Genomic DNA, 7,033 nt, shown 5'->3' with positions numbered 1-7,033 from the left:
TGTGTGAGTTTATATATGGGAATAAATTTGTTGGGAATCATTTAGAAATGCCACAGATGTTTGCTTGGAAAGTCCCAGTCTTTACACACACTGCTAAAGTGAGATAATCAATTCTTGCTACCAATGTAGTATAGTAAAACAATGTGCTGAAGACTCTCCAGGAGGCAGAAGCTAAAGCTGTGTTATATGCTCTGGCAAGAAAATGCTTTTGTAAATACTATAGACACCTATATAGCATTTCAGAAGTTACAGTGGTGCCTCGCAAGACGAAATTAATTCGTTCCGCGAGTTTTGTCGTCTTGCGATTTTTTTCGTCTTGCGAAGCACGGTGTCGGGAAAGCTTTGGAAAAGCTTCAAAAATCACCAAAGTCTTTAAAAACCTCAAAAAAGGCTACCACACCGTGTTCTATGAGTTGCTCCTCGAAGTCAAGTCGCAACTGTATTAACGGTGTTAAGAAAAAGGAAACAAACTTGCAAGACGTTTCCATCTTGTGAAGCAAGCCCATAGGGAAAATCGTCTTGCGAAGCAGCTCAAAAAACAAAAAAGCCTTTTGTCTTGCGAGTTTTTTGTCTTGCGAGGCATTCGTCTTGCGAGGTACCACTGTATTAGAGAAAATGGATTATTTGGGCAGGAGAAAAGGCCTCCAGATTATGTCCCAGCATCTAAACTTTGCAAATCCCGTTTCCTGACTCAAAAGCCTTGCATTTAAATACTATTGCTTCCTTTGCAAATACAGTGGAATCTTGGTTTTCGAGCGTTTTGGAAGCTGAATGTTTCTGGTTTTTGAACGCTGAAAACCTGGAAGTAATTGCTTCCATTTTTGAATACACCTCAGAAGTCAAACAGCTTTCGTGGCACGTTTCTCAATTTTCTCCATTGAAATTGCCAACCGCCCATTGTGCCTCAGTTGTCGAACGTTTTGGAAGTTGAATGGTCATCTGGAACGGATTACTTTCGACAACTGAGGTTCCACTGTACAGTCCAGGAGAGCTGCCACACATGGGCATTATATTTAACTACAGTAACATTAAACTGGATTCAACAGTTTGGAAAAAGCACTGAATGTTTAAACAGATAAAAAATATAGACGATTAAGAAGCACATTATAACCCATTTCCATGTGCATTTTGCACATTTTTATGAAGAGACTGTGACGACTCTATTTCCTCTGTTTCTAAATATACTATCTATTAGTGTTAACAGTGTGTTAATCATTATCCCAAAATGTGATAAGATGTTAGTTCCTCTCTTTTATTGAGTGGAAACTGTTGTTTACTTACTGGTTCTACTAAGGAACAGAATGATCTTTTCAATGCATTTGTAAGCATCAAGGTAAATATTAGTGAACAAACATTTAGTTTTTTAATGCTGGAGAACATGAGTGATAATAGGAGTCAATAGGGGTCTTTCTGGCATATCTACTATATGTAAGGTGTTAATCAGTGAACTTCTAATCTCTACTGTTTAGTACAAGGATTATATTTTAGTCAAAAAGTATCAGACTAACCTACAACACCAGCATCACAGGAGACAAAAAAGTACCATTTAGCAAAGTCTAAAAATGAGTAAAACTGAAAAAAGTTTGGAGCGTGATGATTTTGCTAAGAAAAGAAATGGGCCACAAGGAAAGCGATAAGTATCTCTCCCCTGTCCATCTCTGAAATTCTGATCCAGATGGCAACTTCCTGCAATCTGCTTTGGATTTAAAAAACACAAAGCAAAAACCCTTCAATGAAATCATCCACTTGACTCAGTATCATCATGGTTCCATGATGCTCAACTCAACATGGTGATAATGGTAAAGGGTTCACTCTACCACAGTTACATAGGAAGTGGATCACATATAGCCATCCCAGGACATGCCCCAAAGGATGAAGAATCAAAGGAAATTAAGAGCAACCCAGTGTTAGTCTCCCTTGGTTGTAGGGACGAGAGGAACGGGATCCTTAGGAAAGACAAAAGTCAGCAAGATCTTTGCAGCTTGCAGAGATCAGGTGTTGTTTTAGTGATCCTAAGCAGTGAAAGCAATATATATAAGAAGGGAGAAGTGCTGACCTGAGGGTTTGCTTTCATCGTCAGAGATAACTTAAAATAGATCCAGAGATTGTGAATACATAAAATCAGACTTACTTTGGGCCTGCTTACAAATGGAGAGAATCTCAGAGCCACACACATTTTCCATAAGTAAAAGAGGACTGTAGCAAGATACCTCTGCTTCATCACCTTGAACTGTCTGCAACAGTGACTTTATCCATGATAATGAAAAATTCAGTGGTCTCAGAAACTGACATGGTTATCTCAAATTAGGTCACGGGTGTCAAACACAAGGCCCGCAGGCCGAATCTGGCCCGCCAGACCTCGTCATGTGGCCCGTGTAGCTGCCGCCGGCCGCCAGCCTTCACCTTTTATTCTCGCTTTTTTTTTGACACAAGAAAGCCGCCTCTTCAGCGCATGCGCGGCAGCCTACAAGCCAACGTCTGCCCTCTAGCGGCGCAAGCCGTTCTACACAGGAAACCTCCACTTGTTTTTATATTGAGCGCATGCCACCCTGTGATGTGACAGATCCAACGGCTGCCTGAACCCTTCTCTCCTGTACTGTAAGTACATATGATGTATGTGGGGGGGTCTGCTTATTGGGGGGGTCTGCTTATTATTCTGCTTAAAAGTTTGCTTAAAAGTCTGAGCGGTAAACTTTGGATATACTGACCACTTCCGTGTCACTCTACAGTGGTATAGGGACCATAAACTACAATCAAATGCAGTGACAATAATTTATGATAATAAAGAGTGGACACATAGTCCTACAGATACAACCGGCCCTTTGAGGGTGACCAAACTGCTGATGCGGCCCCCGATGAATTTGAGTTTGACACCCCTGAATTAGGTGGTATAACATACAACAGTCAAGCATATGGAAAAGACAATCAAGTGGAAATCTGTTATCAGGTATTCCAAGAATTAATCATAGACATTTTTCAAATTCTTTCCCAAATGTTAATAAGTACACTTGTAATATATATAAAAAATAGTGTTAGCTGAACAAAGACAGATATGATCATAGCAAGTTGTACTCTGGATCTAAATTTGGGATGAGGGTGGAAATGAAGCCACGAGTTCCTTAAAGCGTATTAAAATATGGCAAACCAGCAAAAATATATCAAATGGCTAAGCTTACCCACTATTAAAAATGTTATAGTGAGCTAATGGCATTTATTATAAGTGAAGTGTACAATAAAACTGTTAGAAAGTGCATATTTGCAATGTTGATCTAAGGTGCAGGGGCCTCCATAAACACGCTGCCTTGCTGTGTGTGTTGCTATTCTTAGACAATATAGCAATATATTATAACCTGAATCACCATTAGACAGCAACCCAGGCGTGAATCCTAAAAGCACCTAAAACTGTTGCAAGAAATATTTGGCAAACACTGTAAACATCATCCACCCCGTCATTTGGCAAACAAGAAAATAGGAGCAAGCTGTATAAATTGGCCTGTGGTCTTGGCTCCTGTCTTCAGAAGTCCCGTCCTTTTCTTCCCTGCTCTGATTAGTCAGATACCGTTTCGACAAGATGAAGGCTGCGGTGCTAGGGATGCTTTTACTCTCTCTCTTTATGGCCATTTCTGAAGTAGCAGCTGAAAGAAAACTCTGCGGAAGGGAGCTTGTAAGAGCTGTCGTCTTTTCTTGTGGAGGGTCTCGCTGGAGGAGGCAGCTGACTCACTTTCCAAAAAGTCTCACAGGTAACAATTTGGATTATACGTGGTCCAAATGCACACGGAATGTTTTTGCATGCAAAAGCCAGGGCTAGTGGATTTTCTTTGTTTATTTTTTTAAATGGTCTATGCCGTACTCCAACACAAATATTAGGGCGGCTTACATAATTTAAGAAACAAAACAAAAACCCTGATCTATAATGACAAAGCAATTAAGTTTACAACAGTAGGTAAAAACTGCCATGAACAGAATTACACTTTAATAATTAGGTGCTAAAAGTCATTGGTGCTGAAAATATAAAGTAAGGTGTCAGTCAAACCTCGTAGGGTGAGTGGTGGTGACTGGTGACAACAGAGAGAAGGCCTGTGCCCTACTTCAGATGGTGGGGGGCACCTGGAAGATTATCTTAGTGAATAAGCAGGGGTGTGTGGAGGCAAAAATCCCCACAGGTGCCCATGTCCCAAGCCATGCAGGGCTTTAAATAAAGATAAGCAACAGGATCCTGTATAGTGCTTAGAAACAGCACAAATATTTATAATATAGTAATAAGCAATCTCATTTGGGGTTTGTACACAAGTATTTCTTAATTCTGGAAAACTGAGGTTTATTCCTGTGTCTAAGATATATGTGAAGTAATAGCTTTGCTGTTATTTAGGTTCAAAAAAATTTTTAAACAGTTTTGAAACAGTTTTTTAACAAGTATATCCTGGTCCTGAGATGGTAACTGTCAAATCCTACAGAAGTCAAGCTGATTGGTTTTTGTATCTGTGGCCTTGGAAATGAAAATGCTATCTGGATATAGGAAAATAAAGTTGAGGAGAAGCTGATCCCTCACTTCCTCTCTCTTCACATATCTTGTTTTTCAACAGAACTAGGACAATCCTAGTGATAGGCATCAATTGTGAAATTTAACTGTATGTCAAGTTTTCTTAGGATTGCATTTCCCAGTGTAGGCTGTAAATATTTCAGACCCAAATTAAAAGAAATAGACTGGGCAACATCAAAGTTGTCTTGATCGTTGGACTGTGTGAAGTTCAACATCCAAAGTTTATTTCAGTTTATCTCCAGATTTCTTATTTTTTATCATTTGCACACAACAGGTCAAGAAAGCCACCTGCATTCACCACTTGACACTAATGACTCAACAGGTGCCAGTGAAAAGGTGATCCAAAAGCCAGAATATCTAAGCAAAGAATTCATCCAGTCCAGTTCTGAAGCTGAAGGAGATCTGTGGGGCATGGAACAAAAGTCTATACACAAAAGGAATGAAGATATTATGCGACTCATAGACCTTTGCTGTCAGGTCGGCTGCAGCGACAGCACTATAAGTTTACTATGCATATAAATTCTGCTGTCCAGTCAGCGCTTTATATGCATATTCACTGTGCTGAAAATGTATCAGACAGCGGCATGTATGCTATTTCATAGCTAACAATACATCAGAAACATCTAGAAATAGGTATTTTTGATATCCGACTTTGTAGTTCCGAGCTCTGAAGTACTTCCTAAGTGCCATTCCATTTGGGATACTGTACAAATTGAGAAACGGTCTTTTAACATCTGTATTTCAAACAGCTCTCTTTTTTGTAGTTCCTGCTTTCACAATAAATTTGCAATTCACAACATGGCTTCAGCTGTTTCTTCTTGCCAGTGCAGTGCTAGGCTTGGAATTAAAAAAAAAAAAAAGACACCAAAAACCCTCTGACACTGAATAAGTTCTGTTTATTCAGGGAGTCTTAAGAGCAAATACCAGTTTCTAGATAAGGGACCTGTACCTTAAGTGGCAGATCACATGCAAAGCATCCCAGGTTCAATTCCTCCCATCTCCAGGTAGAAATACTCCTACCTGAAATCCTGGAAGGCAGATGCCAATCAGAGTAGACAATATGGAGCTTGATGAACCAATGGTCTAACCATGTATGAGACAGATTCTAGGAACATGCAGTTCCTAGAAACATGCAACTTACTTCTGACCAAACCTGTCTAGATTAACTTCAGGATGAATGAATGCAGAAAAGCTTTTCCTGGGATTATGTCTACCATTTTAAAAGTCTTATTTTCATTGCTATAGTTTCATTGCAAAATATTTGATGAATATTTTATACCTTTTGTGTAAACTGCTTAGAAGTTTTAGAAAAAAATTAAGCGCCATATAAATTTTGCTAAATAAAATGAGGGTGGGAAATTGGGATAGTCACTTACGGGCTGCCCTTCTCCCTCCTCGGGGAAAAGCCCCCAAGAGCCACACACACACTCCGCGCAGCTCTTTAAAGGGAGCGTGTCTCTTGGGGGCTTTTGTGGGAGGTGGGGGAAGTGAGAGAGCCTCGCTCTGTCCCTTCCCCCACCTCCCGCAAAAGTCAGGGATAGCCGTGCGAAGCTTCCCCAGGGCAGCAGGATGAAGGCTCCCCGCTGCCCTGCGGAGGCTTCGCGGGCTACCCCAGAGCTGCTCAGGAGTTTGCCGGGGCTGGCAGGGGAAGCCCGGGTCCGTCCCCCCCCCCCGGGACCACACATTTGCTCCATAAGACGCACAGACATTTCCCCTTAGATTTTAAGAGGGAAAAAGTGCGTCTTATGGGGCGAAAAATACGGCAATCCAATGGGTTGGGGGGGGCAGAAGGGCGCAAAGTTTTTGGAGACAGGGCTTACCAGTAAAGGCAGGGACAGCAGTGTCTTAAAAAATAATATATCAACTACTTTTTGCTTCAACAAAACTTTTGAGCTGTTTCAAGCGGTACAACAGCTGCAATCAATGGTCAACTGAGCTGTCATGTTCCCTCACAATGCCACAGTTGAAATAACAGCATGTCATGATGTAGCATTCATTCCACATGTGTTGTTTGGAAGACAAGATGGCAGACTCCATTGGCCCACTGTGATTTGAAGTAAATGTGCTAGAGTCAGCTTTACCGACAACAATCAGATATGTGACATCATGTTAGCCAGACAGCACAGTCCTCATAGCCCCTTCTCATATTGTAATCCAAATACCAGAGGGGTGCCAAGCACTGACTCTCCAGGCTCTTCCTTAAAACTTTAGTTAAAAAATTCTCCACACTTTGCCTTCAGACTATTCAGTTTCAGCTACTGGACAAAGCTCACTTTTAAGAAGCTGGGTGCTCCTTTGCACAGTGGAGCCCATATCAAGCCTTTTAAAAGGGCTGAAAGGGAACATTAAGAAAGTTACCACCACCATCACCCATTGCGTATGGTTTAAGGGTGCGATTGAAATTGCCTTTTAACGGAGACATAATACACAACGTCCTGCAAATGCAAAAATGAGAGTTCACACGTAAAGCAAAAGGGCCACACTTCGAGGAAA

The 7,033-nt window shown here is 41.0% G+C and overlaps 1 long non-coding RNA gene across 1 annotated transcript; it reads left to right on the top strand.

Annotated features, from left to right (window-relative positions):
* Positions 1–9: 9 nt before the first annotated feature.
* On the top strand, positions 10–3,617 carry LOC310710107. Its single transcript, XR_014527804.1, has 4 exons — positions 10–254; positions 611–2,308; positions 2,886–2,947; positions 3,552–3,617. It is a non-coding gene; the product is annotated as an uncharacterized lncRNA (long non-coding RNA).
* Positions 3,618–7,033: the final 3,416 nt, after the last annotated feature.

The sequence above is a fragment of the Podarcis liolepis genome, assembly GCF_965112155.1.
Source record: "Podarcis liolepis genome assembly, chromosome: 6".
Taxonomy (NCBI): Eukaryota; Metazoa; Chordata; class Lepidosauria; order Squamata; family Lacertidae; genus Podarcis; species Podarcis liolepis.
Note: the sequence above shows the minus strand (reverse complement) of the source record. Positions and strands in the feature narration are given on the sequence as shown.